Source organism: Cibotium barometz, chromosome 31 (genome assembly GCF_041138505.1).
Source record: "Cibotium barometz isolate CiBa-2024 chromosome 31, ASM4113850v1, whole genome shotgun sequence".
Classification (NCBI taxonomy): domain Eukaryota; kingdom Viridiplantae; phylum Streptophyta; class Polypodiopsida; order Cyatheales; family Cibotiaceae; genus Cibotium; species Cibotium barometz.
This window is the reverse complement of record NC_141076.1, coordinates 1,517,501-1,528,235: the sequence shown is the minus strand read 5'-3', so window position 1 is coordinate 1,528,235 and position 10,735 is coordinate 1,517,501. Positions and strand designations below refer to the sequence as shown.

The following is a 10,735-nucleotide window of genomic DNA, read 5'->3' as shown; positions in this document are numbered from 1 at the left end:
AAAGAGTACATATATGCACTCTTCATGCACTCTTAGGATTGTTGAGTAGTTGATTTACTTGTATATTGAGTTTGGAAGGAGGAGGACTTGGAGCTACATCGGTAAAATATTGCAAACCTAGAGCAAATACTTTCAAGCATTGGTCTTCATGAAGGAAACGTAAAGATTGTTGCTGATCCAAAATGATCGAATGACACTCACAAGGTCCCTAGCAATACATAAATTGTGGGAGTGAAAGCACGGCACTTTTTATCTTTCAATGGTACTTTAGGTAAAATCAATAAGAAACATGGCTCCACAATCAAATATGGTGTATGGAAGCTTATTCCCCACAATGTAGTCAAAGATCATGTAGACGAGGGTTGTGCAAGAAACAGAAAAGCATACAAAAAACTTGTCATCCCATTGTAAAGTTCACCACCATAAACATGAAATCAAGTTAATTTTCCAAAGCTTGAACATTTCTCTTTGTGTCAAGTGCAAGTGTCTCCACTTTTTCTTCCTTTTTCCTATGTCGAAGCATGTAATGCTTTCCATAAGCTGTTAGTTCCTTTGGGTCATTAATTCCAAGTGCTTTCTCATATGTAGTATACGTCAAAAAGTAGCCTGCGCCACTACTCATCATCCCACATCCATAGCCAAAAACTGTCATTGCAGTTTGCTTTTCCACTAGGACGATCTTGGTGACTCCACGAGAAACAAGGTATCTGCTGAGAAAATGTGATAAAGTCTTGCAGCATCCTTTCCCAACCCTTGCCTTTTCCTCTTTCCTCCCCTTCTTCCAAGGAAATCATCCATATTTATTTCAAGCTTCAAAAAAACAAAAAAAACAAGGAAGGTAGAGGGAGTACTTGTCTTCGAGGGAGGATGGCTGCATGGCTTACCGAAGCCCATGGCTGCCAACCATGTGTCTGACACCTCACTCTCTCCTGCTGGGCAACCATGGCAAGCTTTGCTTTCATTAAAGCACACACATGCACAAAACACATGGTATGTGTGCCAACATGGTGTGGTCACAATATCTACAAGACTAGGGTCAATACCCAGTCCACAAAAGTGCACCTACAGTACAGAGGCAACACACTAGGGTTAGAGGATGAAGATGGAAAACAAACAAATCAAAACATAATTTTAGCATAAGAATCTTGATCTACCTCCCCTCATTTAAAGAGATAAGCTCCATTGTATTAGAATGCTGGACAGGAGTTGGGTTGAAGCACCTCATACCGGATACAGATATGCGTTGCTGTATATGGTGAAGATTGTTCATGCATGAATTAAGCTTTAACAAATCAAAACATAATTTTAGCATAAGAATCTTGTTCTACCTCCCCACATGTGAAGAGATAAGCTCCACAGTATTAGAATGCTAGACAGGAGTTGGGTTGAAGCACCTCATACTGGATATAGATATGCGTTGCTGTATATGCTGAAGATTGTTCATGCATGAATTAAGCTTTAACAAATCTTCTTCCTTGTATCTCCACGCAACGACTTTTCCTTCACGCGTTGGCTTCATTTTGACAAAGCTAAGCATCAATTTCTAGCAAATCATCATTCAAGTTCTTTCGCAAGGCATCATCCTATGAGAGGATGATGGACACCTCCGTGTGGTCGTCGTTGCCAGATAAATGATGAGCCTTCAAAATTTCCTGCTGTCTGCTGCTGCTTCGCCTTCATTTGTGCAACCTTTGCAAGAATGTAAGTTTGACTGCCCTCTAGTGTGCCAAGAAGCTTCTCATCCTCTTTTGTATCCTCAAAAGCTTCAGCCAGTTGATCCTTCACACTCTGACTATGCCCTCCTCCAATGCAATTTTACATGATGCAACTATGGCTAAGTCTTCCGAACTAAAAGGGACAACTTCATTTCCCTTCTAAAAGGGCTTTGCTCCTTGCATAATGCAAGGCTTCACCTCTTCCATCATAGTGCTTGTTTCCTCACTCCCTCCCGTATGGGCTCGATTGTCCCTGTGCTCACAAAAGGATGACCACATTAGGGGAGATTTGGACTCACTTTTGGGCCCTCTAAGAAATGCCAACTCAGCTTAGAGAGAGATAATCCATAGTGTCCAAAAAAAAGCTAAAATTCAATTTTGCCAAATTTTGTCTTAATATACAAGAAATACATTCCTTTTTGTATTTGCAAAGAAAAGACGGTACATATATTAATGTACCTTACTTTCTCTTGTACTTATAGACGAACAAGCTCATTTCAAGCTGTAAAAGCTCATTCCAAGTATTAAATACTCATTTCAGGCCCATATCTACAAAAATCCACGCAAGGTTCAAATTGACTAAGAAAGATGCCCAAATTTAGCCTATTTCTAAATAAAGGCTCTACCTACCCTTTGTGACGAATCTCATTTTTCAGTTGCGTCTTCCTTGTACAGCAAAATGGCAGGTCCCCAATGCTCATAGATAAGAGAGAGAGAGACAAAGACATAGAGAGAGAGAGAGAGAGAGAGAGAGAGAGAGAGCACATACTCACCAGCACCTCAGTAACTGCTCAAGCTCTTCCTCACACACACACACACGCAAATTTATCTCTCAAAACCCCAATGAAAAGATGGCGGTGGTAGGCCAAATTCCACAAGGGGGTATCACTGTTCCGGGAAGTCCGGAACAGGGGCCAAAAATGCCAAAACAAGAGTTACAGGCATATTAAAACTGGTATTTTTACTATTTTTAGACTCAAACGGAGTCGGATGGAAGTGTGGGTTTGTTCTATGAGAAGCTTATGTCATCCTCTCTTACTCAAGAGCTTAACTGCATCAATCAGATACACGAGCTAAGAAATTAGAGAGTTAATGGGATTTTTACTATTTTTAGCCAAGGTGGAGCATACGAAATCCGATGGACAAGTGGCCGGGTTCATTCATAGGAAAGCTTACATCATTATCTTTGATTTGAGCATTTAACATCATCCATTGGATACCCGAGCTACAAATGGGAGAATTAATCGTCTATGCAGCAGGTCTCGTTTTGTATCCGAATAATTATTTTTATGGGCTCAATCGAGTTCCAAGTTGTAATGTGAGAGCTCTTAGCGTTTTAGCTCCTTTTGGCCGGTTAGTCAAAGTGTGAACAACTTTGCAGAAACTCTATATAAGTCACTTTTGCTAAGTGATAGGGTTACTTTTGTGAGCTAGCTCTTGAGTGAGCTTTTGTAAAGAAGCACTCTCCTTGCTTAATCTTCTTGCCCATTGTAATCATTATGCTCAAGCCCTCTATGCTTGAAACTTATTTACAATGAAAGAAAGCTTCTCTCTCTGTTCTCTAATCTCTATTATGTTAATGATGTTTTGTTGATTAGCTTAAGCTTCATTTGTAGCATGAATGTGTTGTGAGTGAAACCCTTATGCTCTCTTCTCTTTCTCCCATTTGTTTGAGCTTGTAAATCATTGTGTGGGTTTGAGTGGATTAATGTTCTTGAAGCTTTGAATGTATGGTTTGCTTGCCATTTCAATAGATTCATGTTCATAGGTGAAGAAGGTTGAATGCATGCTTAATCCTTTTGCATGAAGTTTCTTGTAGTTGAAGCTTGTGTGATAGCTATTTGCTAAAAGGTTCATCAAGTAAGTTGATTAAGAAGTGTGCTTAAGAAGGTTGAGCCATTGGATGCAAATCCAACATTACTCTTTTCATTGTTTAGATTTATTGCATTGAGTAGAGATTGAGAGGTGTGTGTGTGCATGTTTATGTGCATTGCTTTCATTGTTTAGAAGCTATATTATTTGGATTGTGTGTTAGTAGAGATGGTAGCTTGAGAAGGGTAGGTTAATCGGGGTAGGCAACTCTTGCGCAAGGGATAAGCTTTCACACACTAGTCGGGTTAGAGCCCTTTTGTTAGAAATTTGGTAGCAATACCTTATGGATGACATAGGTGAATAGCTCTTGCTAACCATATCAACAAGGATAGGGAACACCGTTCTCCATTGGCACCGCTGTCGGGGGAGCGATAATCTATACTAGTTGAGTTCTAGCCGGGATTAATCTACTTATCATTAATACGCTCCAATTGGTTGCAAAACCATTGGATAGGATTGAGTGATTAGGCTAGATTAGGACGTGATAAGGATTGAGTGGCTTGTGGGTGTGAACATTCATTTCACATACCATATTGTGGTTGATCTTAGCTCCCGAACACTCTCTTTACCACATTTTACTTTTTTTTTTGCATTAGGAGTAGTATTAGGTAGGCATTTTCATGTGTGTGGTTGCATGCCATATGCTTGCTATGCTTGTTGACATGTTGGTTGATATTTTGCAGGAATAGGTACTCAAAAGCGAGATAAGGTAAGGCTCCCGCCAGGGTAGCATATTTATTGTTTATTTGTCGGCTTGTGCCAAGACCTTGAAAACGCTGTTTTTTGGCTATATTAGGGCTTATTTTGCCAAAAACTGAGTACAAACAATGTGGAACCAGTGTTCGGGAAAAGATAGGTTCAACTTAGCCTAAAGCCGGCTCAAATCGAGTCGGCTCAAAAAAATTTGAGAAGGAATAGCTTCCTTCTCGTTTTTTTTATAAAAGGAATAGAGCCGATTCATTTTAAAAGGAGAAGGATTTTATTATATATAAATAATATAAATATATATAAATATTAGCTTAAGCCTTAAGTGTGGGCGTCCCCGACGGATACATATTACGTATACGGTATTACAACTTACGAGCGTCGGAGTCCGGACTCGAGCATGTGCACACTGCACAGTGCACACAGTGCATTGTGTGGGCGGCTAGACACATATGAAATTTGAATGCAAGGATTTTAGGTAACTTGCCATTGGCCAAGGTATGATGCATCATACCTTGCCATTGGCCAACGTATGAGCATCATTATTTGCGCAGGCGGCAGGCCGTTGAGCCTTAAGGGCTGCTGCATGCAGACTTGCACTTCCTCCCGGAGCCCTCAACTTTCGAAGAATACTGTAGTCTGGACTCTGTAACCTATTTCAACCTTCAAGGTTCTCGACTCTCGAGTCTCCAGCGGCCAGCCTCGAGTCTCCAGCGGCCAACCTGTTTTGGTTTTCTGCTTGCACGTAGCACAACCGGGCCACCGGCCACCGGCCATCGTAGGTCGCTGCTCCAGCCTCCACCATCCGGCCCTCCAGGCTCCAGCCCGCCTCTGGAGTCTGCTTAACTCTGCTATTGCCTTAGCTCCAAGAGCCTCCAGCCCGCCTCTGGAAGTGGAGTCTCCAGCCTGTGCCACCGGCCATCGTCAGCCAAGAGCCCGCCTCTGGAAGTGGAGTCTCGACTCTCCAGCCCGTGCCACCGGCCATTGTCAGCCCGCCTCCAGGCTCCAGCCCGTGCCACCGGCCATCGTCAGCCCGTGCCACTGGCCATCGTCAGCCCGCCTCCAAGAGCCTCCAGCCCGCCTCTGGAAGTGGAGTCTCCAGCCCGCCTCTGGAAGTGGAGCCTCCAGCCCGCCTCTAGAAGTGGAGTCTCTAGCCCATGCCACCGGCCATCGTTAGCCCGCCTCCAGGCTCCAGCCCGTGCCACTCGCCTCTGCTTAACTCTGCGAGTCTACATGCAGTTCCTCCCTGAGCCCTCAACTTTCGCAAGGTAACTGTTTCAACTTTCAAGACTCATAGCTACATTGCTCCAACGGCCTCCAGCCCGAAAACCTGTTGCCTGTTGTCGAAAACGGCCTGCACCACCATCTCCTTCCTGGTGAGAAATTCATTGTGACAGGTCTCTCTGTGGGATGATATCTGATGGATGCATGCTTGTAAGAGAGAGAGAGAGAGAGGTACGATTTAGTGATGTTGTTAACTTGTTCTTTGTGTGTCTGAGCAGTGAAGTCCCTGCATTTGGGTTGCTCGAACCAGTGAGCATGCAAAAGAAAAGAAAGACTAGTAAGAGGCAAGGAAACCTTCTTCAATGGGTTCAAGGTAATCCTAAAACTCCACGTAATAAAGAAAAAATTACTTTCGCAAGTATGTCATCTCATATTGCAGAAAAAGTAGACCTCTCTGCTCTATCTCCTGAGGAAAGGGTAGAGGAGGAAAGAAGACAAGGTCGACGAGATCTTTTCCAAGCAGAGTGGTTGGAAGACTTCAAGTGACTTCAAGCAGAGTGGTTTGGATTTGATGGATGCTCCACCATGACAGGTAAGGAAAATGGACTTTCAACTCTTCTAAAGAAAAATGTCAATCCTTTTCTTACATCAATACATTGTGTAGCTCATAGAACTGCACTTGCTGTCTCTAATGTAGCTAAGAGTAATGACACTTGTAAAAGGATAGATAAACTTGTCAATAGTTTAGCTACTTTTTACAATGCGAGCTCTAAGCGCAAAGAAGCACTACGTGATTTGCAAGAGGATTTGGCTTGTCCCATTTTGAAGTTACAACATACTTATGATATTCGATGGTTAAGTCGATATAATGCTTTGAAATCTGTTTGTAGATCATTTGATGCTATCTTGGCTGAGGTAAGAGAGAAAAACTCTCATCTCTACAATGACATTGCGGAGTTTGAGTTTATTTATTGCTTATTTTTCTTGGCGGATATACTCAAAGGTTTGGCTTCCTTAAGTAAAATGTTTCAAAAAGATCATGTTGATGTAACCACAATCAATGGTCTAGTTGACAACGAGATTGATCGCATCAAACAATATTACATGGAAGAACCACAACCCGACTGCAATGCTTTTACACATGGAGTAGGAGGCTTCAAAATTTTGCCAGAATATGGATCCAAAAAAGGTCACCTCTTTTCTCTTCGTGAATCACTTCATGGTAATGTTTTCTTTGATGAGTCAATAAAACGCGATATTTTTGGTGAAGATTTAAAGAGAGCTTTAGAATTTCAAACCTCTTTTTCTTCTTCTATCATTGCCAACTTGCAAACAAGGTTTGAAGATAATTCCATACTTAGCAACATGAAGATCCTTGTTCTTGCACAACATCCACTCTTGGAGCGACCATTGAAAGCATATGGCATCGAAGAAGTTAGGAAGTTAGTGTCATTTTATGGTAAGGATCATGTACTAGGTATGTTTGAATTTAAAGCATTGGTTGATGGTGATGAGTTAAAAAGAGAGTTTAGAACTTTCAAAAATCAAGCTCCAAAAGACTTTGTCCGATATAGCCTAGTAGAAGTCGCTTCTTCAATAGCCAGCAATGCTTCATAGAGAGCGATATATCCCAATTTACTAACGCTATGTCAAGTTGCATTAGTTCAATGTTGTAGCATTGCAGTGTGCGAAAGAGGCTTTAGTGCGCGAACCATGATCAAGTCTCGCCTTCGAAATAGGCTTGAGACAAAGTCTTGATGCTCTTATGAAGATTGCTATTGAAGGGCCAGAAAAATTGTGTAAGGAAGAGCTTCTAGAATGCATTGAGATTTGGAGTGCAAAGGCTCATCGACATCTTTTTAGTTCAGAAGGTATTTGTTCACTTGTTGTTCAATAGTGATTTCTTTTATTGTTTTTTGAAACAATTATTATCCATGACTAACACTTTTATGAAGAGGGAAAAAGAGGAGTAGATAGACTACTCCTCTTTTTCCCAAGGGAGCATGGTGTAGCCATGTAAAATGGCGAAGGGGTTCAAATCTCCTACTCTCTCTTAGGTTGGAGATGGCGAAATTTCTTTGTTTACGAGACATGCTTTTGGAGGTGATTACCTTGCATGCTACTTTTTAACTTTACTCATTTGATATGAAATTATCATGAATAGATATCTATTTGCTTGTTTACTATAGATATTTCGTGCAATTATAGAAGCATTCGATGTTCAAGATTTTAGAGGATCAGGTGGATGCTTTAAACTTATGTTGATTCCAAATGTGACTCAAGTTTAAAGGTATGATTCTTGAAACATTTACACCACTTAAAGTTATTTTTTTAAAGTTTCATGTTTTGGGTTTGTTATTGCTCTCAAGAGAAGCATTTTCCATCTACTAGTCTCCAATTAGTTTGGTTAGCAAAACTGGCTACTTGTTTTCTAGCAAAGTATAAATTTGTAGTATGTAAAACTTGTTCAAATTTACCCAAGAAGGTCTTTGGCCGGCTCGTGTAGATATGAAGAGGATATGAATTGCTCATTTTTTCCGAAACCGGTTCACTCATTAGAGAGGAGGATTTCAACATAGCTCAATTTATAAAATTTCCCGAACACAGTGTGGATTCTGGAACTGTTCTCTCAGTGATGTGGAACTATTCTACTCATTCACAAGGCTTTTCTGGGAGAAGGCGGTTCCACGAGCTGAGGCGGTTCCACGACTGGTTGGACGGTTTTTGTCCATACTTGCAGAGCTATTGGAGGACACCATCCTGATACCATAATTGCATGTTGGGTCTCAATTGGATACAAAACTAGCTCAGAATATCATTATGTTTGCGTGGAGCCGGCTGATGAGGCGGTCCCACAGCCAAACCAAAAGCCAAAAAAATTCTGTTTTTGCATATACAGGGTTTGCAGACATAGTACTTGAGGTCTAGTGCTTAGGGTTCAAAAAAATGCACTTTTCTATGAGGCGGTTCCACGAGCTGAGGTGGTTCTACGACTAAAAGAAAAATTTTAGAAACAGACTCCATGGCTGTGTAGACAGTGTTCTCTTGGTTCTACCCATATAATTTTTGTCCAAAACTGAGCACTTTTGTCTGAGGCGGTTCCACGATTTAGGCTACAAACCTCCCAGATGAGATCTAATATGCTAGGCAAGATGCACAGACTTCAAGGAGCAAGAATATGTAGTCATATTCACTTAGGCGGTTCTGCACACTGAGGTGGTTCCACGATTGGAGCAGGCTGACAGTAAACTAACCAGACAAAACTGATGCATATAGTCCATATATCCCCCAGCTAAGAGCATTTCAAGTTTGGTTGTGATTTGATTCCTCTAAACCCCAAAAGACTAAAAAGACCTGCTGATGTATACCATTTCCTGTTAAACTGCTTGGACATTCCCAAGAGCCTATTTCAACTCCAGAAGTTAGATTTTTGTGTTTTTTAGTGCAATTTAAAGCTATAGAAAGCTATAGAAAGCTCTAGACCCCCTAAAAAGACTTTTGATAAAAGAGGCATCCAAATTAGGTGGGGGCGGGGGGAAGAGAGAGAGAGAGAGAGAGAGTGGTACTAGCAAAAGTAGGCAACAAAAATATTTGCTAGATTGCAAGGATGGCGAGATAGAGAGCAAAAAGAAGGGAGGGAGAGAAAATCTTGCTAGAGTGCAAGGAAAATTAGAGAAAGCAAAACGCTTGCATGTATTATATTTTTAGGTTTGGTACCTTATCACAACAAGGTACTTCGAATGAAAAACCAGCTACTATGGAATGAGAAGGGTGAGGTAAACCACCTTCTAGTTTTGATGATTTACTACCTGGATTTGGTAAGAAGCCTGAAAATAGCCTTAAACAAAAAATTCCAGTGCACAAAATTCTCACAGATGACCCATTCACAGTATTATATAGGGATCATATGCATTTTTATTACATGACTCCAACAAATACCCATGGAAAATACCCTATATTTATACGTGAATCTGTCAGGCATAGAAAATCTCTACTATGATGATTGGGGAAACATGTACACATGCCTTGATTGGACCGTATTGAGTAACTTCACTTTTAGGGGATCGTACATAGTAGGAGTAGCCTCTCCCAAGGCTACTGCTAAACCAGATGACATTGATTTCTTCGGTGAAACACAACCCTCTAATACAATAAACTTTGGGATGGATAAAGCAACGATGTCTACAAAAACAAACATTGGGAGGACCACCAAGGGAGCGTAGTTTCAATCCTTTTGATGTCCCTAAGCCAAGCCACACCTATGCACCAGATCCAAGAGGTTATGCTGGTAGAATGAGTGGTGGTAGTGGGTGGAGAGCTAGTGATAGCATTCCAAAACCAACAGAATACAGGGAAGAAACACATAAAACCAAAAGTAAGGATACCACTAGGAGACATGATTACACTCGTAGGGTAAGACCATCCACACTTCAGAAGTTAGTGAAGAAGTACGATGGGTCCGTACGACCACATCGCTTCCTTCATACAAGTTGTGCATGCTAAGTAAGTCTCAAATTCACACACACAAATAGAAGGTTTTGGTTTGACTCTAGAGAGTAAGGCTCTGTCATGGTTTCAGACATTGGAACCAAGTGTGAAGGTGTCTTTACAAAGCCTAGAAAAGGATTTTGTTGCTGCTTTCTCTAAGATGGGCATTAAACACAATGCTATGGCACTGATCTATGCTTTCAAGCAGAAAGATCACGAGACAGTACAAGATTGTGCTAACAGAGTGAAGCAATACATTACTCGCTTCCCAAATGAAGAGAAGCCAAGCCAAGGGACATTGGTCTCTATCTTCCTAGAGGGCCTTAAAAACAAAACACTACATTAGCATCTTTATGCCAAGAAACATATGAGCTTCAACGAGTGTTGCTTAGATGCAATGGACTATGATGACAATTTCAACATGTCTAGCATCTCAAGCCGTGAGAGTCAAAGAGAGGAAAAGCCAAATTCAAGCAAGGGGTCTTATTCTAGCATTCCTAGTGCTAAGGAGTACAATCCAGATCAGATAGCTAACATAGTACTGAGAAAGATGAGACGTATGTACTGTCCCTCTTATAGACCGCAGGCTTATACCCAAACAGCTCCTCAAGGACCGTATCAATGTGGACTTGTGGTGGAACACACAAGAGTGAGCAATGCACTACATTTCAACCAGGTAGCAGGCAATGTTCCTACTAAGAAATGGTGTAATTGGTGTAGATGGAACTACA

The 10,735-nt window shown here is 41.3% G+C and overlaps 1 long non-coding RNA gene across 1 annotated transcript; it reads right to left on the bottom strand.

Annotated features, from left to right (window-relative positions):
- Positions 1-340: 340 nt before the first annotated feature.
- On the bottom strand, positions 341-1,189 carry LOC147620380 (uncharacterized). The gene is made up of 2 exons (XR_015270050.1): positions 852-1,189; positions 341-710 (listed from the first exon to the last, which is right to left on the bottom strand). It is a non-coding gene; the product is annotated as an uncharacterized LOC147620380 (long non-coding RNA).
- Positions 1,190-10,735: the final 9,546 nt, after the last annotated feature.